The following is a 26,691-nucleotide window of genomic DNA, read 5'->3' as shown; positions in this document are numbered from 1 at the left end:
CTCCCGCTTGTCTGCCGGTTGTGACTCATGTAATGGTGGAACGTGCGTACACTCTCGCTCAAGTTGATTGACGGACCACAATGAAACACTTCGCTGCTGAAATGGACGTCTCTGTTGGTAGTTCTGACACACTCGGCCATCAGTTGCTGCTTTACCCCTTCCTTGCCCTTGGGGTGAGAAATTCCCCTTGAAGGCCGAATAATCAGCAATGATCAACGGCATGAGGATGCAGAAGGCAATGGAATCCACTGTATTAAAGACACATAAAGTGTATCCACCGGATGTGTAGCCTGTAATTGAAAAAGTATCATGGTGACCTCTCCATTGGCAAAAGATTCCTGACAAACCCACCATTTGGATCTCCGGGAGGATACTGTCAAGGGGAGGATGACCACGAGAAAGAAGATTGAACAACCAAGGAAAGGATACCGTTCTACGAGTCGCATCGAGTAATGTCAGAAGTCTGAACGTGGTAGGGAAGCTAGAAAATCTGAAAAGGGAAATACTACGGCTCAATGTAGATATAGTGGAGTTACTGAAATGAAATGGAAAGAATACAAGGATTTTTTGGTCAGATGAGTACAGAGTAATATCAACAGTGGCAGAAAATGGAGTAACGGGAGTAGGCAGAGAGTGAGCTGCTGTGAATACTTCAGTGATAGGGTGGTTCTCATCACAATCGATATCAAACTAATACCGACAACCAGAGTTCAGGTATACATGCCGACGTCGGAAGCCGAAGAGATAGAGGAAGCTCAAATGGCTCTGAGCACTATGGGACTTAACATCTGAGGTCATCATTCTCCGAGAACTTAGAACTACTTAAACCTAACTAACCTAAGGACATCACACACATCCATGCCCGAGGCAGGATTCGAACCTGCGACCGTAGCAGCAGCGCGGTTCCGGATAGAGGAAGTATATGGGAATACTGAACGGGTCATTCAGTACGTAAAGGAAGATGAAAATCTAATTGTTATGCTGGAATGCGGTTGTAGGGGAAGGATTAGGAGAAGCGGGTACCGAAGAATTTGAGCTGGATACTAGGAATGAGAGAGAAGAAAAATTAATTTAATTCAGCTAGTAATATCGAATACTCTGCTAAAGAATCACAGTAGGAGGAAGTATACTTGGGCAAGGCCTGGAGATATTGAGAGAACTTCAGTAGGGAAACATCATGGTCAGGCAGAGATTCTGAAATCAGATACTGGGTTGCAAGGCGTACCCAGCAGCAGATATAGACTCAAATCATAATTTAGCAGTGATGAAGAGTACGCTGAAGTTAAAGAAACTGGCCAGGAAGAATCAAGAAATGGCATATGGAAGTACTGAGGAAGGAAGAGGTACGCTTGAAGTTCTCTGAGACTATAGATTCTGAGGTAAGAAATAGCTACAACTTACGAAGAGAAATGGGCATCTATAAAAAGAGCAGTCACAGAAGCTGGAAAGAAAACCGTCGATACAAAGAAGGTAATTGCGAAGAAATACTTCACGTGATCGTTGAAAGAAGGAAGTACAAAAATATTCAAGAAAATTCAAGAATTAAATCACTTAGGAATGAAATAAATAGGAACTGCAAGGAAGATAAGGTGAAAGGGCTATGAAAATGTGAAGGAATCGACAACAAAACAATGTGGGAAGAACTGACTCAAGATATAGGAAAAAAAACTTTCTCTGAAACTAAAAACAAGGGCGTTAACATTAAGAGCGCAATGGGACATCCACTGTTAACTGCAGAGGAGAGAGCGGATAGGTGGAAAGAATACATTGAAGGTCTGAAGGAGATGGAGGACTTGTATGATGACGTGATATAAGAAGAAATAGGAGTCCATATAGAAGAGAAAGGGGATACAGTACTATAATCAGAATTTAGAAGAACTGTGGAATACTTAAATTCAAACAAGGCAGAAGAGATAGTCAGCATTTCGTCAGAAATTCTAAAATCATTGGGGGAAGTTGCAACAGAACGGCTATTCAATTTGATGTGTAGTATGTATGAGTTTGGCGATATACCATTTGACTTTCGAAAAAAATATCATCGAAACAATTCCAAAGACTGCAAGAACTGACAAGTGCGACAATTATCGCGCAATCAGCTTAACATCTCAGGCACTCAAGTTGCTGACAAGAATAACATACAGAAGGATAGAAAAGAGAACTGAGGATATGTTACATGACGATCAGTTTAGCCGGCCGGTGTGGCCGAGCGGTTCTAGGCGCTTCAGTCTTGAACCGCGCGACCGCTACGGTCGCAGGTCCGAATCCTGCCTCGGGCGTGGATGTGTGTGATGTCCTTACGTTAGTTATGTTTAAGTAGTTCTAAGTTCTAGGGGACTGATGACCTCAGATGTTAAGTCCCATAGTGCTCACAGCCATTTGAACCATTTTTTTTTTTTGAACGACCAGTTTCGCTTTTAGGGAGGGTAAAGGTTGATAATGGAAGCAAGACTAAAAATAATCAATGACACGTTCATAGGATATGTCAACCTAGAAAAACCATTCGACAGCGTAATATGGTGGAAGATGTTCGAAATTCAGAGAATAATAGGAGTAAGCTATAGGGAAGGACGGATAATATATATAATATGTAGAAGAACCAAGAGGAAATAATAAGAGTGGAAGAGCAAGCACGAAGTGCTCGAATTAAAAACGGTGTAAGACAGGGATGTAGTCTTTCACCCCTATTGTTCAATCTATAGGCTATAGGCTAAGACAACTTCGTCGATGCCGGTTATTGCTGTTCATGCAGTAAGATTCACCAACATGTCCTTGCGAAACCTGTTAATATCATCTTAAAAGGGGTATTATTAGCATGAAGTAATAATGTATTATTCAATGCGGGAAACAAATTTAGTGCTTATTATTGATCATACGATTTAAATAAACGTATCTGTCTTAACCGCACAAGGCCAGGTGAAGGAAAGGTAGAAAGAGGGAAAAACAGTGAACTATGTCAGACAAAAGACGGATATTGCTTTACTAGAATAACTTGGTTACTAAGCTGATCTCGAGACTTTACGCATTATGATTGTGCATTTCACGTACGTGAGTCATCCATTCATTACAAATAACATACTTTATAGTCAGACTATTATATTTGCTATAAAACAGATAGTTTTATTAAAATAAGGAAAAAAGAGGAAATTACTGATACGCTGTGTAATCGGTATCATTTCCCAAGAAAGAGGACAACCGATAAATTTTCCAGCCCTATTTTTACTTTTATCTGGTAGCGATAGCACACAACGTACAGATCAAACTTTAACTCGTGACATGGATCCGTACCTCTTGGAGCAACAATGGCAAGGTGTAAAAAAATTGAAAAAAAATACTGAGATAAACTTTGAATGAGCCTCACTGCATTTAAGTAACAACACCCTATTAGCACGTAATTCACTACAACAGAAATACGGTCAAGTTAAAGAACGACATCGTGAGTCAGATGTGTTAATGATTTAAAACACTTTTATTTCATATAATACTTTGGAAGCTGGTTTTCTTAACCTTATTTAACTAAGAGTGTCTTTCTCTTAAGGGAATAGACCAGGGTGACGTTCGAATTTGGAAGCGACATTCATGATTTTTTGCAATAAATTAACCACCAAATTACAAAACTGATTTTAGACCTCTATTGTACACCCTTAAGATTGTATTATGTATTTTTAAGTAAAAAATTGTAGAAGCTTTTTACTTAAAAATGCATAATACAGTCCTGTAAGACACTGTACAACAACTACGAAAGGCCTTCGCGGAGTGCGAAGGCGGTTAGTGGGAGCTTTGAACGCCGCAATTGTCAGCCTAGAACAAAATCTCAAAATCGCTTTGAAACTGATGACACTGTGTAAAGTAGTACGTAGGGATATTAAAAAACATGGTTTTTAACAGAACGGTGGCACTCCGAAATAAACGTTTTTTGACATAAAAGTTGACATAAAATCGTGCACTAAAAATCGAAATTAAAATAAATCACAGGAATCCTATGTACTGCAGCAGAAATAAAGCTGACTCACAAGTCAACAAATGATGAAATTTAAACGATAAAATTTAACTGCATGTGTTGAAAAAGGTAATTAAAGCGCTTAAATTTCCAACTTGCGGTTTTCAATATTGATACTGAACAAATCTTTAATTGGAAATGCCAGCACCCTACAGCTGGCCGTCTTTTTCGCCAATGTCGAAACACTCTCATTTTGACGAAATTATATCGATTAACTGGCTTCCGCTTACCAATCGAATCCTGTTTTGTACGATTTTGATTACTTTTCGCAACCTTGCTATCCGTATAAATCCGTTTGTTTGTCATTTGCAAGCCGTTTTGCTTTGTATAAAAAAACAGGCGAAATGACAAGCAGACACTAGACAAGCAGGTGCTTTCGGACTGTTTACCATAAACGAACCATGCTACGATGAGAAATATTGTTGAGAATAGTATTTTAATTGATACTAATGCCGTCTGTGATACTGTCCGAAACTAAAAGGACCCCTGTTCCTTTTAGTATCGGACAGTATAGTATTACATCGGTTGTATTCGAGAGGTTGGATTCGCCAGCGCCCATACAGTAAATGGCGATTTTAATATATTTCAACACTTACAACTCACTTTAATTGAATTAATCTTAGAAATAGACTCTCTAATAAGTATTTTAAGCCAATAAAAATGAGGCTATAAAAATTCTGCTGTGGTCTAACCCCTTAACTGCAAGTAAGCAGAAAACTTGTATGAAGGTTAAAACTGTTTCACTTACCGCTCGTTTTAAATTAATTATTACTTTCTCTTAAAGGTATACAACTTTAGTTAACACTGTGGTTTGATTCCCCTAGTTGTTAGCAAAATTTTAAACGTGTGAACATACAAAGAAAATGCTAGCGAAAGGAAATTTTGAGAACTTCAAGAGGTGTCGAATTACTCATATTCAAAAATATGTTAAATATGCACGGAGTTTTTGGAAGTACATTGTTTACTATTTGTATACAAAACTATACCAAATTATTTTAAGACATAAAGTAGAAGGAGAACAACTGCATCGTGCACATATGATTATAAATTTACTCACCAGAAAGAAAAGAGGTCGTTCGATTGTTTCCAAAATGTTCACCGAATGTGAACGGCGTCAGCAGCCCGCGTCGTTTGATTCTCCTGTTTCTTTTCCATCGCTGCAACGAAGAGCAGGTAAGTGGAATGGGTTTGTGCAGCGTGTAGAAAGTATAATCGGCATAAAATCGTCTGGGAGTTTAAACCAAATGTAAAAATTCCTGATATGACGTAGACGTTAGGCTTGCCCATAATGAACAACTATTTAGTGAAATCCATTTACAACCTTAAATTAATATATAGTGAGTTTACTAATACTAATTCTAAGAATAATGATGATAATAATAATAACAATACTCAAAAGAAGAAGAAAACAAGAAGAAGAAGAAGAAGAAGAAGAATGACGAGCTTTTTTACTTCTATCCGCGATATTAGTAGATGTTTAGAGGAGTCATTCAGTAATTTCGGTCAGATGATGCACAAAATCCAGACTACGTGCACCAATCAAGCACTTGACGAAGTTGTCAAGGTAATCTTGAGCAGAGAACTAGAAACGTGAAACAGTCTAGGCTCTAGGTACGTACCTTGAAACAATAACTGTGTCTACAGAAAAATAACACCGTTATACGAAGTAAAAATATGGATTTTTTTGTTTTGTTTTTACAATCCAAACATCTCTGGACTAATGAAATGACTCCGGTGAAAAATTATAGTAGTTTGAAAATATGTATTTTGTGTGGTATTCATGATTCATGTGGAAGATATTATACCGAAAAGAAAAGGGGTCTTCATGATACATTTTGAGCAACATTTGGTGGCCACTACAATTATAATTAGAAAAAGATATCAGTTACAGGAATTACTAGGTGAAACGTGGAATGTTCTTTCTGTTACATACTTTCTCGAATAATATCCTTTCACTCGGGTATTTTACACTAATGTGATTTTAAGTTCCTCACTAGACAGTCGCAGCTAGCGGTGAAACTGCGATGTTAAGGGAGTCACTCTTTTTCCCGACAGCTGTGTGGACGCCACGAAGGTCAGAATTGTACCGCAACCTGACGTCCTTCTCCCTGGCTGCCGGTACCTGTTTTCCTGTCATTATTTACAGCAATGTCCGTGACGTCTACACGGACTGAAAACCCTGTTATCCGCGCAGGTTTTAATGGAGCCAAGCCATTCCTGCAAGACTTATTACTTACTTCCAAATAAAGAAGGAGACTGTTTGTTACGAAACTTTCGTCTATCCATAAAATACTGATTTGCTTTGAGACACTCACCTGAAGGGAGTTATTGGTTTTGTTGGTACTTTGCGGCGGCAGTCACTTCTACTTCGATATTGGCATCTGACACAAACGGTGAGCGGGAGACCTAGACACAAAAAGACATGATGAACGACGAAGAAGGAGAGAGAGAGAGAGAGAGAGAGAGAGAGAGAGAGAGAGAGAGAGAGGGAGAGGGTGAAGTGAGGGGGGCTGAATGGCAACAAGAGCATCGAAACATAGGAGAACGGCTGGTAGTTTATTCTCAACACTAACATTTGTAATGAATTGCGCGTAAGGCTGACAGACCAGCTATTGTTTAACTATGCGACTGACGAATATACACTGGAATCAGTCACAACCATAAAATTTACGTTAGGAGTATGGGTAAAGAGCAACTTGAAATGGAATGACCACAGGAAACTAGGTTTATGAACGATCCTAGACGGTTTCATTTCAAGAATACTTAGGAAACGCAGTTAACTTACGAAGGAGGTAGTTTCTTGAGTACTGCTCATATGAAACATCTACCAGATAGTATTAATGCAGGAGGCAGTAGCAGATCGTATAGGAGATTCTCAATGCACTCCTAGGTTGTTTATTTGTAAATCTGTCCATAAAACGTGTCGTGCAGATATTAAAAATTGGAAAACGGAATAATAAGAAGAGAGAAGAAAAACGGCGACGCTGCAAAAGTAGATTATCATCACACCCTAAAGTATTACCTTAACATATTTACTCACAAACATAGTTTACAATTATTCCGATTACCATTCCGTCTCAAGTTTAAACCACGAATCTCAAATCTGCTTCTAAGAAAAGACGATTATGCTGAACTTATATCATGTAGCCTCATAATAATACTATACTTCGAGAACTAGGAACATACTAAAGAGATTCAGTTAACAATAGTCATTATGTTTTTCAAGTAATTGTGGTCATTCTAAATATCTGTTCGTGTGAGTGAATTTACCAATCACTCATTTACATCAAAAGAAAACCTTAATAATTAGTGCACCAACAGGTCACGCCATGGTCAAAGAACAAGATTACCGACTGAATTAACATTTGTCAACATAGGAATAAAAATGAAACCCAAACCTGCATTTTCTGATAAGGAATAAAATTGTAGAATAAACTACTCACAGAGATTAACGAGATTACCAAACCGAACTTATTTAAGAGGGCAGATAAAACGTACCTGTTAAGGAATACGTTAATAGAGTGGATGATTACTTAACGCATAGGAGGAGTCTGGTAAAATATACAACAGAAGAAAATGATAAAACTCTTCTTTGATTTCACAAGACATCGACGGACTATAATGCCTTCTTTTATTCTTTTAGTTTCTGTAAAACCTTTTACCAAGGCTCTGCATGGACAATACAAAGATAACATCCTGTTTCTGATCTAAACACGTCACTCATTATGAAGTGATGCAGACTCAGTGCTTCCAGCATGCAAAAGGGAACAAGCAGTACGAAAAATCGGACCCAAACGTCATCGCCATGGTCCTGATGTCGGCAAGTAGTGTTTATATAGTGTGGCTGGTGTTGAAACATGAATGAATATTTAGCTTCAGATTTTCACATTATAAATGAACACTTTGCATGAATGTATAAACAAAACATTATCGTGCACTAGGAATAAACCGAATTAGGTTGCGCTGTTTTTAGCAAACTGATCTTGTATTCGGTACGATGGAGGCTCTAATATCTATTAGGTCACAGTTGTTTTCTAAACCACACAAGACAAATGCTGAGAGGTAGTGGCACAACTTGTAGAATTAAAGTAAGTACAAAAATATCTGGAGAAATATCTGATCAAAGAGTTATGATAAGGATGCGAGATGACACCTAGATTATTTAAAATATACTTGACTTCTGCCTTAAGGTTATGGAGAAGCTCCTGTCCTTGTACGCGAGTATCTACAATGATAACTAGCGCTTCAATTTACATTTTGTTGATGATCAAGTCATTTTTGCAGATGATGAGTATGACATGAAGTACGTGATTAGGAAGTAGCACAGAGAATATTAGAAATGGGGCCTAACCATTAATTCAGAGAAAACGTAATATATGTTTACTTGGGCAATAGGTCAAGACCTCACACTAGATTTTGGTAAAGTACGGTAAGAGAACAATTACAAATATTTGAGTGTCGTTATTAACAAAAATGGATGCAGTGAAAGCGAAATAAAGAACGGCAATTGCCGAGGTAGACGAGCAAACAAAAAAATTAAATGTTTTATGGAGCACATATATTAAATCAGAAACGATTATTAGGATATTCAAAACTATAGTAAAAGAGTAGAGCAACGTACGGAACAGAAACATGGGAAACAACTGAAAGCATTAAGAGGAACTTACTGTCAATGGAGATGGGATTTTTGGGTGTTGCTTTGAAATGAATACAATCGTAAGAATAGGAACTTGGGCCCCACTGGAATAGATTCAGTCGAAGCAAAACAACTGAGGTGTTACGGGTATGTGTGTGGCGTTTGGTTGAGAGCGGATGGCTCAAGAAGATGATGGAATGGATTCCGACTAATAGAAGAAGAAGACACAACAAGGGGAAGAAGGAGTCAGAAAAGCTATGGCAGAGAGGAATTTGTAGGGGCAAAATTGGAAAAGTAGGAACCTTTTGAAGGTCGGATACAGAACAAAACCATAATCAGTACAACGGAAAAACAGCCAAAGTTTCAAATTTACTTGATGATTTTACCTCATCGGAACCCATTTTCAAATCATCCAAATAGTGAAAATGGTATTTACCAAAATATGAGAACCATGTCCAGAGAGACTGCCAGTTATCTGTATGCTCTGTAACTGTTCATTTGCACTTTGTTATACGAATAGGCCTACGTGTGTTATCTTGACATGTTTCTTATATTTTTGGAAATATCATTTTCACTGTCTGGATGATATGAAAATGGCTCACGACCCATAAATAGCCATCAAGTAGATAAAAGTGAAAGTTGCAACTTCGGCCGTTTTTCCAGTGTACTTATTAACATAGCTTGATGTCCGCAATTACTCCAGCATGCTGGAAGCTCGTAAAAACTATAATGTTGCATTAAATTGTAATAGCAAAAATTGGTGGTATGGTTCCTACTATAAAGCCACGAGGGTCTACCTGCCAAATCTTGACAAATTATACTCTACTCAGGATTATTTTAGGATTGACAGATACGAAAGAAGTAGTTAGTGAGGCTCATGCACGAGGAACGACACGCATTCAAACAATTCTGTGGGAGCTTTAGCTGCAGAAACCAGCCGCAGCTGCCGAACAGTCACCTTATCCAGTACAACACTTCCCGCTTGCACTACATTTCACTTTCACGCATCTCACTGTGATGTATGAGCTTTGTTTGTTATCACTTCCGAAGCTTGCTCTATCGTTTTTTTCTGTAATAATAATACGTCAGCTCTATACCTAGCGCTCTGTTTCTCGTAATGAGAACAGACATACGACAGAGTTACTCATGCCGCGCGAGCTTAGCATATTGTTCAACATTTAACTCAAACTACCTAGTGTTAAAATACTCTCCCATAGTTCTGGTACGGAGCAGCTAAAAATAAGCGTTATCTTTAACGTTCTGTTCTCAGCATATGTTCATCAACTCCAATAACAAAAGAGATTACCGCTTGTCGAAAACTTGGTAATGTCATCAAGAAACAGATTTTCGTAAATATGCTTGAATAACTTGAATGAATGCAGCAACTAGCCACTTTTTCATATATCTTTATTTCATGCAGTCGAGTGTTTCGAGATATTACCCAGCTTCAACTTTCGGCTTTATATCCATAGCACAAACAATTTTCCATTGTGAAGATGAAAGTGTTTGTGCTGTGGTTATGAAGAGGGAAAAACGAGCCACGAATTACAGAGAAAAGGCAGCTGCATCATTCAAAATGCAGCCACGAGTAACGTCATACTGATGATGATCTAAACGTACAATGCAAATTAAAGATGGGGAAAAGCACGAAACGCGATTTCGAGTAAAATAAAGCTATACACACAAAAAAATGAGTGATTGCCGTATTTCTTCATGTAATTCAGTCCACAATCACGGAGCTTAACCACCATTAACGTGGATAAATTAGTGTTTCGTAAACTTTCCGTATATCATACTAAAATTTAATAGTAAATAAAAATATACGTCAACATAATGCAGCTTTTTCAGAACAGACTCAATCTAGTTCGATGTTCGTACTTTGACTGTTAGCAGATCTAAGCGTTTAGCAGCGTGTAAAAGCTTTTACTTTCATCTCAAAAACCAAAACCACAAAGCAGAACATGCCGATAATGCATTACAAGTGCTACACAGAATATCAAAGGCACATTCTATGAATATCTTGGGGGAATTAGAAATTTAAACCCACACTAAAAATTATCCAAGTGATCTCTTTAATGAAAAAATCTATCTCAAAAATGAAAATTATCTAAAATTTTTTATTAAAAGTTTAAAAAACGAAAACAGATAAAAATCACAGGAAACAGAAGACAATAGACAACCGTAGATACAAATGATAACAAACTCTAATATCAATGGAATGCAGCTAACATTAGCGACTAGCAAAGATCCAAAGATCAATGAAAATAAACTGTGTTTCCAACTCGCAAAAATATTTCACGAAAATATATTCTATACAAACAGAATGAATGTGATTATAACGATGTAGCAACAAATAGACAGCTGAAATTACTCACTGATCCAATATGGACAACTATTCTAACTAGTTGTAAGTATGTATGCAAACTGACCTTTATGTAAAACTGTTATAAACGTAGGTAAAACCAAATGTAACATCTACAGGTTTACTTGAGAATGGTGCTAAAGCGGAAACAAGCATGTAATAAAGAAGTAGCATTACCAATTAAACCATTTGCAGGATACCTGTAATTGTTCATTACAAAGTGTCATGTTGTTGTTGTTCTGGTCTTCAGTCCTGAGACTGGTTTGATGCAGCTCTCCATGCTACTCTATCCTGTGCAAGCTTCTTCATCTCCCAGTGCCTACTGCAGCCTACATCATTCTGAATCTGCTTAGTGTATTCATCTCTTGGTCTCCCTCTACGATTTTTACCCTCCACGCTGCCCTCCAATACTAAATTGGTGATCCCTTGATGCCTCAGAACATGTCCTTCCAACCGACCCCTCCTTCTAGTCAAGTTGTGCCACAAACTCCTCTTCTCCCCAATTCTATTCAATACCTCCTCATTAGTTATGTGATCTACCCATCTAATCTTCAGCATTCTTCTGTAGCACCACATTTCGAAAGCTTCTATTCTCTTCTTGTCCAAACTATTTGTCATCCATGTTTCACTTCCATACATGGCTACAATCCGTACAAATACTCTCAGAAACGACTTCCTGACACTTAAATCTATACTCGATGTTAAAAAATTTCTCGTCTTCAGAAACGCTTTCCTTGCCATTGTTAGTCTACATTTTATATCCTCTCTACTTCGACCATCATCAGTTATTTAGCTCCCCAAATAGCAAAACTCATCTACTACTTTAAGCGTCTAATTTCCTAATCTAATTCCCTCAGCATCTCCCGACTTAATTCGACTACATTCAATTATCTTCGCTTTGCTTTTGTTCATGTTCATCTTATATCCTCCTTTCAAGATACTGTCCATTCCGTTCAACAGCTCTTCCAAGTCCTTTGCTGTCTCTGACAGAATTACAATGTAATCGGCGAACCTCGGAGTTTTTATTTCGTCTCCATGGATTTTAATACCTATTTTTCTTTTGTTTCCTTTACTGCTTGCTCAATATACAGATTGAATAACATCGGGGAGAGGCTACAACCCTGTCTCACTCCCTTCCCAATCACGATTTCCCTTTCATGTCCCTCGACTCTTATAACTGCCATCTGGTTTCTGAAAAAATTGTAAATAGCCTTTCGCTCCCTGTACTTTACCCCTGCCACCTTCAGAATTTGAAAGAGAGTATTCCAATCAACATTGTCAAAAGCTTTCTCTAAGTCTACAAATGCTAGAAATGTAGATTTGCCTTTCCTTAATATTTCTTCTAAGATAAGTCGTAAGGTCAATATTTCTACGGAAGCCAAACTGATCTTCCCCAAGGTCGGCTTCTACTAGTTTTTCCCTTCGTCTGTAAAGAATTCGCGTTAGTATTTTGCAGCTGTGGCTTATTAAACTTATTGTTCGGTAATTTTCACATCTGTCAACACCTGCTTTCTTTGGGATTGGAATTATTATATTCTTCTTGAAGTCTGTGGGTATTTCGCCTGTCTCATACATCTTGCTCTTCTTTACAGACGAATGGAAGATCAGTTTGGATTCCGTAGAAATGTTGGAACACGTGAGGCAATACTGACCGTACGACTTATCTTAGAAAATAGATTAAGGAAAGGCAAACCTACGTTTCTAGCATTTGTAGACTTAGAGAAAGCTTTTGACAATGTTGACTGGAATACTCTTTTTCAAAGTGTCATACACTCCTCGAATTCATCTGTTATAGAATTCAGTTGTGTGGCTTACTGGCCGCATGGCAAGCTGATGTCGCAGGATGTAACAAAATTCAGCGGGCGTGTCGCGACTACATGTGTTAGATTGTACTACTACTATTAAATTAGCCGGTCATGCATCTCTGATGCGCTGCAGGCAAGAAGCGAAGCCCCTGTCGCGGTAGGCCACCGGGCGGCCACGCTCTCTCCAGCTCGGCCGCTCGCCCACTCGCCGCGTCCACCGGATGTGACGTAAGGCGGCGCGCCGCGCCCAACCCTTCTTTATCTCCTTGTACGGCATATTCCGAGGCACAGGTACAAGGCCGGCGGTACACACCGGCACCGGGACCCGCACCTGACGCTGCCCGCCCGCCTCTTCTCGCTCTTCCTTTTGGACGGCCGACGCTTTGAATATACATTTATTTAACGTTTCGAGCGGCGGACGGCTGGAGGGAGCACGATTCTTGAATGAAAGTGGCTGCGTAGCGGAGGGATCGTTAAACCTTTATGCTAATTGAGCGCACGAGCGGGCCGCGCCCTTCTGGCCGGCTGATGGCGGCGTGCGCCTATTTTTTTCGCTTCCGGTGGCCAGCCGGTGCCGTTGACACGCCCGCGTCCGACATCTTGTTGCTCTCGGCAGGATCCAGTTTGTGACGAAGCTCCTCTCTTCGGCGAAGGCCATCATTCCTAATCTCAGATGCCGCCGCGACGGGCCAGCGAAACGCTTTCCGTGTACCTATTAATCATCCGAATGTATTGTTAAGCACAGCCATCTGAGGAGATTACAGGTGTAATATATAACCAGGGAGCTTCCTAAAGGATTAACACGTCGGTGAAATTGGACGGTTTCGAAATCAGTAGCAAAAATTCGTCACGTCAAAATGTTCATTTATTTTTATTTGCAAATTTTCTCTCCGACAATATGTAATAAAAGGATGATTTTAATTCTGCATTTAATTCATCCTGTTATGAACAATTTAACTGCTTAATATACGGTTATAAAATTTAATTCGGATGATGTGAGACTCTAAATGATATTTTTAAACATTATTGTCTACTTTTCCATTACGTAATTTAACTGTTTCGTTGTTGTCGATAACTGTTGGACTTCTCCAGTACGCGAACACGTCCTGACCTCTGCAAGTAGCGGAAATAAAACAACAGTTTTCTTCTGACTCATGGACGTGTCATAGAATAACTTGCAAAACGGTGACTATAAACGTGTAAATCTGTGACTATGCTTTACAGTCAGTCATTAATTCCTTTCTTCATATGAACTGTGTGTAATGTTGTTTCTCAAAATTAATTAAGTCGAAAGCCTACATGTTTTTAATTTTTTAATTGTATTAGTTGCCTTTTGCATCATTTACAGTATTACTTACAATACCATTTTCTGCATCATTTACCGCACCCTAAGATGGTCTTGTCTCTTGTTGGTACATTATTTTGGTTCTCAAGAAATATGTTTTTTTATTTTCTTCCACTGTAAGTGATTTACAATTATTGGACCGTTTATCGTATTTTCACTCCGTTATATCTATTTTGTGTAGTAAATATGAGCGTAGTACACTTTATTACGTATATTACCATAATTTTTTGAAGAAAGGGTTAACTAAAATGACGGACAAATAACATCGAGGAAAATAAAAATAACAAACATTTTCGATAAAAATTTGCTATGGAAGAAATGAAAAGTATGCAAGAAACAGATAAGATGTTGGCAATGGCCTATCAGTGAGAAGCTTCTTAACATTCGATGGCATAATGTGATGAAACCATGGAAAATCAAAATCAGGGTGGCTCTATCAGATAAACAATCTCAGTTCCTCGTTGCATGAACAGCTACTTACTGCTTTTAGATTTATTTCTAGCAGGTATAATTATTGGACCACAATCAAGCGAGTATTCACAAATAATACTACTACTAATAATAATATATTGATCAACAATATAAGAAGTTAATAATAGGACAGTACAGGCACGCATCTTGTGTGTGTGTGTGTGTGTGTGTGTGTGTGTGTGTGTGTGGGCGCGCGTCGAAGGTACCGATTTTGAAATTGAGTAATAGAAAACGTTGCTTCGCCAAGTCTGAAATCACGGAAAACCTGTCATAATTTGGTCCGAAATCTTTCCAGGCAAGCTTGTTTATCGTTTTCTGAGTGGCGCATCTCAGCTTGAGAGACATCTGCACTATGTTAGGCTATCATCAGACTTTACGTGAACAAAGTGTTAGTTTGAGTTAACAAGCGTATGATCATTAACTAATTTATATAAATACTATGTGCGGTTGCAAAAGCGATCTAGGGAACGAATCTACGAGGCGAAAAAGAAACAGGTGCTACGTGTAGCTATTGCGTTGTTACTGTAACAAGTCTCACAAAAATAGAGAGAGAGAGAGAGAGAGAGAGAGAGAGAGGGAGAGAGAAAGAAAGAAAAAAAGAAAGAAAGAGTAATAGTGAAAGTGAGAGAGACTTCCCAATAGCGAAAACGTTCTCTAATTTATAGCTGAAACGCTCTCATAATTGTTGAGAGTATCACAGCGAACAAAAAGTACCTTCGGCACATGAAGAAGAAAAGGGAGAGCACCACAGTGCTTTAAACATCATTATCACATTTTTTATGGTAAGTTATTTCCTTTTCGGAGCTCCATTAACACCTGTGACCCCATTTGGCTCAAATGGCTCTGAGCACTATGGGACTCAACTGCTGAGGTCATTAGTCCCCTAGAACTTAGAACTAGTTAAACCTAACTAACCTAAGGACATCACAAACATCCATGCCCGAGGTAGGATTCGAACCTGCGACCGTAGCGTGTGACCCCATTTATGAGACTAAAATGTGGAATATGACCTAATACTTGTTATGACCGATTTCACATGTGCAGATAAATAACAGAAGTAAAAAAAATATATTAACCACTGGAAAAGTCCTGGAATGGCAAAAATGAGCTTGAATCATCGAGATTTCAAAAACTGACTTCAGAAAACTAGCGTTACTTGCGAACTGATTGTAGGTAGAGAACTAAGCACAAGTCATTATTTTCTTGTGAAAGCTTTCCCTAGATAATTAATTTTTTTACTATTGCTCCCAAACACACTACCGCAAATAAAAGACCTCGGCAGCAATATTTTCAGTCAGCTTCTTTGGAAGCTTGCAAACACACGAAAACGATTATTTCTAGAGAAAAGAAAAGGTCTCTCTCTCCGCTCAATTACCTTTCACCAGAAATTGACAAGAAGTCAACTTTACTGTCACAAACATTCCCTTAAAAGTCTGGTTTTAAACTGTTAGTATTTATCATCCACAAAAAAATTTTTCACTTCGTCGTCAGAAATAATGAGTGATTTTATTCCTTTGAGGGTGAGCCTTGTTGTTAATTTTCCTCCCCGGTATTTTCATCTTTTCGCTATCTTTTATCTTTCTTCAGATCACTTCACATCTGTTCTCTTACCGCTTCGATATTTTATGTTTGCACAGTTTCCTTCTGAAAATATTTCCTTCTGTTGCCCCTACTTCTCATATGTTTTACGCTGTTAAATCTTTCCCAACTTCTCAGCTCAGTTTCTCGTTAAGTCGTTCTTAGGAGATACTTAATGATCATTTTTGTTTGCGTCTATCGTTAATTAGGAATAAGAAAATAAAAAGTCATTGTTCTTTTCCTTATTGGTTCTTTAATTTTTTCTTTGTTGTGTTATATTTCATGATTACTTATTTAAAATTCAAAGTAATGAACGCTGAAACTAAGACCAAAGATGCAGGAGAAATTCAGCCGTTAAACGAGAAGGGAGAGCGGACAGGTGGAAAAAATATATTGAAAGTCTCTACGAGGGAAAGGAAGTGTCTGCTGACGTGATAGAAGAAGAAATCTGAATAGATTTAGAAGACGTAGTCAGATAAGATAGCACAGGTAACATGCCTTATGGATTTTTAAAATAACAGGGAGAAATGGCTCCAAATTACTATTCATATTGACGTATAGAACTTAAGATACGAGAAACATACAATAAGGCTTTCGGAAAAGTATAGTCCACACAATTCTCAAGATACCAAGAGCAAGTACGTGCGCGAATCATTGCATAACCAGCCTAACAGCTCATGCATCCATGTTTCAGACAAAAATAATATATCGAACAATGGTAAAAAAGTTCTATTAGTTGATAGTTTAGCTTTATGAACGTAAAAGTGCCAGAGGGGCATTTCTGACATTTCTGACATTAGATAATGGAAGCAAAACACAAGAGAAATTAAGACACGTTCAAAGGGTTAGTCGACATAGACAAAGCGTTCGATAATGTAGAATTGTGCAAGACATTCGAAATTCTCAAAAAATCGATGTAAGCTTTAGGGTAAAAGGGATAATACGTATAAGTACCGAGAGGGAGGAATAACAATGAAAGACGAAGTGCTCGGATTGAAAAATGGGAAAGAGGTGATGCAGTTATTATTCTCTACTCTTCAAATTGTGTATCGCAAAATCATGACGAAAAGAAAATGGAGGTTTAGCAATGATGTTAAAATTCAGGGATAAGTATATCACAAATAAGATTCAGTGATAACATTGACATCGCCAGTGAAATCAGAAAGAATTACCTACCAAATGGAATGACCAGTCTGTTGAGTATAGAACGTGAACTGAGGGTAAACCGAAGAAAGACTAAAGTAATCAACAGTAACAAAAATGAGATTACTGAGAAGCTTACCATCAAAACTGGGCACCACGAAGAAGAGGAAGTAAGGAATTATGCTACCTTGGAAGCAAGAGGACATAAAAAGTAGATTAACGTAGGCAACGAGGGCATTCCTAGTCAACAGAGGTGTACTAGTAACAAGTACTGACCTTAATTTCTTGAGAATGTACTTTTGGAGCACAATTTTGTATGGAATCATGGGTTGTGGGAAAACCACCAAAGAAAATAATTGAAACGTTGGAAATTGCGGTGGTACAAAAGAATTTTGAAAATGAGGTGAACTGTCAAGGTAAGGAACGAGGAGGTTCTTCACAGAATCGATGAGGAAAAAAATATGTGGAAACCATTGGCAAGAAGAAGGGACAAGATGGTACGACATGGATTAAGACATGAGGGAATAATTTCCATGGTACTAGAGAGAGCTGCAAAGCAAAAACTGAAGAGAAAGACAGAAATGAGAACATATCTAAAAAGATAACTGAGGGAGCTGAGAGAAAGTAGCACTCTGAGATGAAGAGATACCAGTCTTGTAACCGGACTTATAACTTCTTTCATAATTAATCTCTCCAGTGCATCTTGTTTGTCGATTTTGAAATTCAGTGATAGGCACTCACTTGCGTGGATGTATTCCGATGTCACTACGTTGTTGTAATGTACTGTTTTTGAATTTCTCGACATGGATATGAAATTTTCCCCTCGGAACTGAATTCTTCAGGACGTTGCCAAACAAAGTCAAGTCAGTCACAGCGTTGGAATCGGGCGTGGGACGGACATGCAAATGACTGGTCAGCCCTGCGTGGGCAGGCTTTGACAGTCGCTGCTCGCCTCCAGCGGGCGATCAAATGTTTACGACATCCGGTTGTCCCACACGATGACCGTTTTTAGCGCTGCACTGTACCAGATCATCTCCGGAAACACCCCGTGGCGTCACGTACTGCGTTATTGACTTTTTCGGGCAGTATGCATGTTGCATCGAAACATGTGTTACCGAAAACACCAGTAAAATTATCCTTCAGATTTGCCAATTAAACGCTATACATCCCATTACGCTATTGCTTTTCCTGTCTTAGCTTCCTAACACACATTGAGCGAAGCAGAACAGCTGCTCACACAAGTACATTTTTCTAATAATTGGTTAAAAGTTCCATTGGTCATTTGAACTTCTATTAAAATGGTAAGTAAAAAGTCATTTCAAAGGCTGTGTATATACACTGACGAAAAAAAAAAATCCCAACATCAAGAAGGAGTTGTGCGAAGTGAACGAAAATCGGTAGCCGTATTTCTGCATCTGAAAGATGATGTATTTTCAAATTTCGTGCCAGTCGCCTGAGAGTGGCCCTAGTAACGCCACTATGAGGATGCAGATCAGGTTTGCTTTAGATACACGCTGTAACGGTCATGAAAGTTAGTTTCCTTTGAGATTGGACGTGGTGTGTTGATGTTAGTCAAGAATGCCTTTAAGGGGACCACACCGTGGTGCAGGTCGAAAAAAATCGATTTTCGTTTTCTATCATATTTCGATAGATTAAGGTTTTATTTAAGTACTCTGAAAAGGATTTTGCTGAAAAAAATTTTTTTCGAGCATTTAAAGAGCATTTTCCTACCACTTGTGTTTATGTGCCATGCCCACTTTTCTGTCACCCACTGTCAACCCACCCACTGTCAACTCTAAGCCATATGGAGATGCCATTATTAGTGAAATAGAATGTGTAGGCCATGTTCAAAAACGTTTGGGAACAAGGCTGAGAAAAGTAACTGTTGATGTGAGAGGAAAAAAATTAGAAGATGGAAAATTGCTGACTGGACAGGGTGGGTTAACTAAAACTGAAAAAGAAAACTTGCAGGTATACTATGGGCAGGCTATTAGGAGAAATGAAGATCTGGAGGCAATGAAGAGAGATGTTTGGGCCATATTCTTCCATAAGTCCTCTACTGATAATAAGCCATGTCATGGATTGTGTCCAGCAGGAGAAAATTCCTGGTGCAAATATAATAGGAGAATCTTATTCTCACCAGCATTCTCTTCCTGCTGCTGTTATTACAGCAATTAAACCTATTTTCAGAGAATTGGCTCATTCTAACCTTCTAAGGAAATGTCTGCATGGGCAGACACAGAACCCAAATGAATGTTTCCACAGCATAATTTGGAACCGCCTTCCTAAAACTGTATTTGTAGGCATGCATACAATGAAACTAGGAGTTCATGATGCTGTTATTACATTCAATTGTGGTAATATTGGAAAGTGTTGGGTACTGAAAAAGCTGGAAATTAATCCTGGTGAAAATATGATCATTGGGCTGCAACATTGCGATAAAATGAGGATAGCCGATGCAGACAGGTCTGCATCTAATATGACCAAGAAAGCAAGACAAACATCCAGGAAGGTGAAAAAGAAGCTGGAAGACCTGCTACAAGGCAAACAAGGGTCACCATATGCAGCAGGACAGTTTTAATTAACTGTAAGCAACAAATTTCAGAAGTATTTTCTTTCTTTAAAGTCAATTTCCCGCAAACTAAAATTTTCAGTATATATGCCCCATTATATTAGAAACTATCATAGATAAATGAATGAAATTTTCAGAGACTCTGCGTAATATAAAAAGCTTACTCTGGCACTACATTCATTAATATTCCTCCATTAGGAAGTTCACAAAAAATATTATCTGCAGGAAAAACTGAATATATTTTGATAATAAATTTAAAAAAGTATTTCTTGAAAACTTTAAAATGGATAAAGTAAATTTTAGTACAGTTGACTCTATTAGCATCATGTAACATACAGTAAAAATATTAAGGTCCTGCATGAAATAGTTTTTTTCAGCTATGGGTGAAATACTTGCCTAAATTAACATGGGTTAGATAGGTCCCTTTAAGGCGACAAATACGCCATTATCTGCGCCTCACTGAGTTTGAACGAGATGAGTAATAGCGCTAGGAGAAGCTGGATATTCCATCTGCTGTACTGCGGAAAGACTTACCAGGACTACAGCGGTGTTCACGAGAGTATACGACCGCAAGAAGAGTGGGGAAACTGACGGCCACGAGGCACTGCTGAGAGTGAAGACCGTGTTTGGTGTGTGGCTCTGGAGGATCGTGCTGCATCTGCAGCAGTAATTTGAGCAGCAGTTGGCACCACAGAGTCACAACGAACTGTTATAAATCGGCCTCTTCAACGACATCTAGCCAGACGCCCTGTAGCGTGACCCCAAACCACAGCCATCTGCGACTTCAGTGATGTTAAGTGAGGGCTCATTAGAGAGCAGGTGGAGGTCTGTTGTTTCCTGATGGAAGCTGTTTATGCATCGGTGCTAGAAATGCCAGTATTATTGTTAGGAGCAGGACAGCTGAAGGTCTATACCCAACCTGTCTGCGTGCGAGACACATTGAACCTACACCTTGACTTATGGTGTAGTATGCGACTTCGTCTGACAGGAGGAGCACTTTCGTGATTATCCCATGCCGCTTCCAGAATGAGATTTTCACTCTTCAGCGGAGTGTGCGCTGATAAGAAACTTCCTGACAGATTAAAACTGTGTGCCGGGCAAGTGCTCTACCAACTGAGCTACCCAAGCACGACTAACGACCCGTACTCACAGCTGCAATTCTACCAGTACCTCGTCTCCTACCTTCCAAACTTCACAGAAGCTCTTCTGCGAACCTGCGAACAAGGTAAAGGTCCCGAGTTCGAGTCTCGGGCCGGCACACAGCTTGATTGCAAAACTGTACGTCGGTCTGGTGACTCGAGCTGTTGTGCTGCCATTTGTGCATAGCATTCTAGGGGATATTTTCCAATAGGTTGACGCTCGCCCATACACCGCTGTTGGGTTGCAACAGCTCTGCGGACTGTCGACATCTTGTCGTGGCCTGCTCGATCACCAGATCTGTCTCCAGTCGAGCATAACATCAGCGTCATCCACAAACAGCATTAGCCGTCTCTGTATTGAGCGACGAAGTGCAACAGGCATGGAACTCCATCACACGCACTGATTTCCGACACCTGTACAACAGCCAGCCGAAGTGGCCGAGCGGTTCTAGGCGCTACAGTCTGGAACCACGCGACCGCTAAGGTCGCAGGTTCGAATCCTGCCTCGGGCATGGATGTGTGTGATGTCCATAGGTTAGTTACGTTTAAGTAGTTCTAAATTCTAGGGGACTGATGACCTCAGATGTTAAGTCACATAGTGCTCAGAGCCATTTTTGAACCTGTACAACACAATGCATGCACGTTTGCATGCTTGAATTCAACATTCTGGTGGTTACACCGGTTATTAATGCACCAGAATTTCACATTTGCAGTGGCTTATCGATCGCTTTCATTAACCTGTGATCTTGCGATATTAATCAGTTACATACGTCACTTCGACAAATGTATTCCCGAAATTTCATTTCTCTAAATTAATTATATTTGGTGTTGCGTACTTTTGCCGGCAATGTATTTTCATCAGTGGCATCTGTTGCTCAATGCGCCAATAAATATCCTTCTGCGTTACCAATGGAACGCCGTATGTCCCATTTGTCTACTGTTCTTTCTGCCTTTACCGAGCGAGATGGCGCAGTGGTTAGCACACTGCACTCGCATTCGGAAGGACGACGGTTCAATTCCGCATCCGGTCATCCTGATGTAGATTTTCCGTGATTTCCCTAAATGCCAGGATGGTTCCTTTCAAAAGTGCACGGCCGACTTCCTTCCCCATCCTTCCCTAACCCTATGAGACCGATGACCTCGCTGTTTGGTCTCTTCCCCCAAACAAACAACCAACCATTTTCCTGCCTTAGGCTTCCTTAAACAAATGGGCAAAAGACAATAGCTTCTCACACATACACAGTTCTCAAATCATTAGTTAAACGTTCCATTGGTCATTTGCACTTATATCAGACTGATGTCTATCAAGTCATTTTAAAAGCTGTGTATACATTATTTACGTGTACGGCTGCATATTGTCTGGTTACAGAATACTAAACAGCATAGTATTTCAAATGTAGGGGAAATATACTATTTGACTTTCTCATTAGTCATCTTACGAATGGAATACAGATTTGATACACATTTTTCTACTGTAATATACGTGCCGCCAGTGTTGCATTAAAATTTCGATTTCAACTTTAGTGTAAGTGTTGACAACGTTTAATTAAAATTTCGTCTATAGAATAGAAAGAGTTGAACAAAAGAAAGGATTTGAGATTAGACAATAATTGGCTTTGCTCGGTATCAGATTTTATATTGATTGGAAGATGACTAAACATTTCCGTGTCCGGCCGGCCGCGGTGGTCTAGCGGTTCTAGGCGCGCAGTCCGGAACCGCGCGACTGCTACGGTCGCAGGTTCGAATCCTGCCTCGGGCATGGATGTGTGTGATGTCCTTAGGTTAGTTAGGTTTAAGTAGTTCTAAGTTCTAGGGGACTGATGACCACAGATGTTAAGTCCCATAGTGCTCAGAGCCATTTGAACCATTTTTTTTCTGTGTCTGCAGATTGTACTCCTTTAAGAGACACAAACAGCTTTAATATTGAGTAAGTATTTAAACTTTTTCTGTTAGTGTTGTAGTGGTGGGTATTACTGTTCGTTTCAGACTGCGATGCATCATTTATGCCGAATTTCATTAGCGAATAAACACGCCGTTTGAATGCCTCACTCATAAAAAAAGGCGCCTGTAATATGCCTGTGTGCGAACACATGTCATCACCATCGATTACTTTGTGTAATTGATATTTTCTTCGTAAGTGATGAGGCAGCCCAAAAAATTATACCATATGACGTTAGTTGGTGGAAATATGCAAAATATTGCAATACCTTTTTTTCTGTGTAAAACTGGGAATTATTAGCTAAGCAAAATGTACTAAACTTAGCTGTTGAGAAGCTCAGTGGTAAAATTCTAGCTGTGAAAATTTTCGTCAGTATACACTTCCAAAATTTCGAAGCAGTCTTCCCTGTTCACTGACTAGTTTTCATGTACTACCATACATTAATAACAGTTCCTTTAGAGTTTCTTTCCGGTTAACAGTTGTGGAGTTTACACAATGGCCAAGGAAATTAAACTGTAGCCTGTATCAGCCGTATGTTTGAATGACAGGTATTTCACTGAACTACGCTTAATTAAACTAAGGGTATTAAGCAGTCGGATATCACAGCGTCACTTTTTAACAAGTGGCTAGAGGAGCTTTACCACAACATTCAAAACTGGAAAATAGGATCAATTTTTTTTTCAGTCTTGATCGATTCTAAAAATCGTTATTCTTGTTTTCTATAGACTGGCTTTTACAGCAGTCAAGCTGTTGATATCTCTCTTTTTCCTTATTAGTTTATTACGTTTTGTTGGGCCAACGATTGGATTTCAATAGTAACGATGTTCACTGAAATTGACGTAATACTTCAGGAATGGAGATTCGAAGGAATTTGTATTCCTGCTGCCAGTGTTCCTCGTTTTGGAACACAGCTCTCGCTGAAGTTGTGCTCTATGATCATTAAGAATCGAGGCTGTGTTCTTTCATATTTGTTGAGGAACGGCTTCTAATCAAGTTTTACAGGTGTGTTTTTCAACGTGCTAAACACTACTCGTCACGCCAACGCATTCTGTCTGCACTATAGATATGCAACAATCTTACGGAAGTGCTAAGAGAGATTGCTGATTGATGGTTTCATGATGTATAATGCAGTACGTAGAAGGAAAGACACATGTAAAAATGTAGTGTGTATCTTTCTACAGGTCATCTTTATCATAAATCATGAAACTATACTATCTTGCCTAGAGTAACTTTTATAATTCTGTTTCACTTTCAAAATGTTGTCATGTGTACTTACAAATCTCATGCTGAATTTCGTACCTAGAAACACTTTATATTTAGTAAATTGAATGACAGATCACCGAAAGTGACATGTTTTATTTTAAAGTAGAGGAACTTTCTGTTTATTTCCGGTATTTGACACCTCGTATTTGGTTTCCATAAATATCGAGAGTATTACTTGAATAAACACATTTTAAAGGATATCTTTAAATGTCTCAAGAATACTGCAGATTAGTTAAACCAAACGTCTTCAATGGCAGACTGGCCCTGCTTGCATAGCCTGTTGATCAAGGAGCAGGAAGAAAAGGGTCCAGTTACATTTGTAGCTGTATATATGAATTCCGAATTAAATTAAGAAACGAGGATGCAAAGTCACCGCTGCCAGTGAGAATGCTACAGTTACACTGATTATAATTGTTCCTCTTCCGCTTAATGTCAGACGTAAAGCTGGAGTGAAATCAGTTGATTGAGTGTAGTCTACACTCTTCGTTTTTATTTCACTTTGTTTTTCTCTTACACAAAGTGCTTCGTTCGATTTCATAAGGAAATTTCTTAATTCAAGTTTAAAGAAACAAAAAAGTGATTAAAAGAGCGTCCAGTGTAAATATGAGGTTTTATGGATTTGGACTATAAGTCAAAAGATCGTGTTTTGTATGTTTCTGAGTTCACTTTCTTTTAGTTTACTTATGATGCATATATGTCTGCAGACGGTTCGTTTCACTCATGAACGTCGTAGTGGTTCTTTGTCTAATTTAGACAATGCTGATTTTCACAAGGCTCGCATAACAGCTGGTCACAGAGAGCGATAAATATTGAATAAATGACTGTTCCAGCCAAAATGTATGTGTGATATCGAATCCATAATCTCGTCTCCCTGTGGAGAAAAATGTTTTAATTTCTGCTAAGCACACAGTTTTTTCATGACTGCAGAAAAGTTTCTACACGCAAATGAGCGTTTATGTTGCACGTGACGCCAGTCTACTAAAGTCATTGCTTTTCAGCGATCTACAAAACATAGTTAAGTCTTACACGATATACGTTCATTCGTCCAGAGTCCTGCACTACCAGAAAAAAACCGCAAGTTTTCTTTCAGTCAGAAGAATCGTTATTGGTGAACGTTTAATAGGGTGAGTTTTCAGCAAAAGTTTCCCTAATTTCGATACGGGAGAAGACAAATCACATAAATTTTACTGCTGTCGTGTTCTAGACACAACCACACCCGCCCATCATCCATAGTTATCTGATCAGTTTCCACGGTAAGGCGATATACATAAAAGGAATGAAAATTATTGTGGTTAAGCGCATTTAAATACTTTATAAATCGGCGCCCGAGGGAAACACAAAACACACTCAGAAAAACTGGGTCTGAGAAGTTCCCTCCTTAAAGGTTAATGTATGTTAAAAAGCGCTAATGTTCTCAGACGTGACTTCTAAACTGTGTTCAGCTATGCGGTTTGGACAGAAATTTACATTTTAGTCTTTTGTATAAAGCGCACTTGGACATCTGACAGTAATAAATAGCCCATCTCCTTCAAAGTTTTTCGTGCCTCATTTGCAACGGTCGAAATCGAAACAAGTGAACTTCATTGCAGAAACATCTTTTACTGGCGCATCACTGCTGGGCGGAATATGACTGCTTTTTCTCTAAAAATATAACTGATATATAATGGACCGAAGACAGCCATTATTTAACAGTTATTTGATGGACATTGCCACTTGGAAAACTGATAGCAGATTTCAGGACGAAACGGATTTTGTTTCCCCTTTCTTCCGCACAGGGCTTCCGTGCGGATGCTCATTTTACAGACGAGAATCCCAGCGACCCTGTTTGGTTTAAGTTCATTCGTTAATAACTTGCACTGTAATGTTCGGGAGCAACTATCCACTGAGGCTAAGTACGACGACGCAAATTACGAATAAGATGAAGTTTTTCAGCACAGAAAGCATTCCAGGAAAATCTACGTCTTGTCTGCACTGGCAGCTGTCGTGAAATAAGTATTATTTTATACTACTTCTCCACCAGTGACCAGTTTCTTGTTCCTAAAATGATACTAGTAAGAAAATTCACATCCACTATCAGGCTGTCACAGACAGGAGGAAAATGTGTGGTAATAAAATGTTTTTAAGATATCCTGTGACTTACAGTTCTTTTTCCTTAAATACAAGACAGGATGTGTTGTAATAGAAACACACACTTGATGACGTCCCCACGATTTAGAAAGAGCTGGAAAACTCTTCCTTAAAACAGCTGAAATTTTCGGCTACAGTAAGAAGATTCGAACTGGTGGAAAAAATGCAAATAATTACTAAATCATATATCATCGATAGTCCAATCATTAGCAGACCCTAACAGACGTACAATACATATCAGAGAAAAAGGAACACACGGGTCCACGTGTTTCAGTGAGAGCAAGATTTGAACTGAAATTAACTTGTCGCAAATA

At 38.9% G+C, this 26,691-nt stretch overlaps 1 long non-coding RNA gene across 2 annotated transcripts in view; it reads right to left on the bottom strand.

Moving 5' to 3' along the window:
* Positions 1–26,691, bottom strand: part of LOC126459055 (uncharacterized) — a 72,008-nt gene that overhangs the window by 23,131 nt on the left and 22,186 nt on the right. For both annotated transcript variants that reach the window (XR_007585768.1, XR_007585770.1), the window contains exons 2-3: positions 6,313–6,403; positions 5,055–5,154 (exon numbers count right to left, since the gene is read on the bottom strand). This is a non-coding gene — a long non-coding RNA (uncharacterized LOC126459055). The remainder of the gene's footprint in view (positions 1–5,054; positions 5,155–6,312; positions 6,404–26,691) is intronic.

Source organism: Schistocerca serialis, chromosome 1 (assembly GCF_023864345.2).
Source record: "Schistocerca serialis cubense isolate TAMUIC-IGC-003099 chromosome 1, iqSchSeri2.2, whole genome shotgun sequence".
NCBI classification, from domain to species: Eukaryota; Metazoa; Arthropoda; class Insecta; order Orthoptera; family Acrididae; genus Schistocerca; species Schistocerca serialis.
The sequence above is the reverse complement of the archived record's forward strand: the minus strand, read 5'-3'. Positions and strand labels throughout refer to the sequence as shown.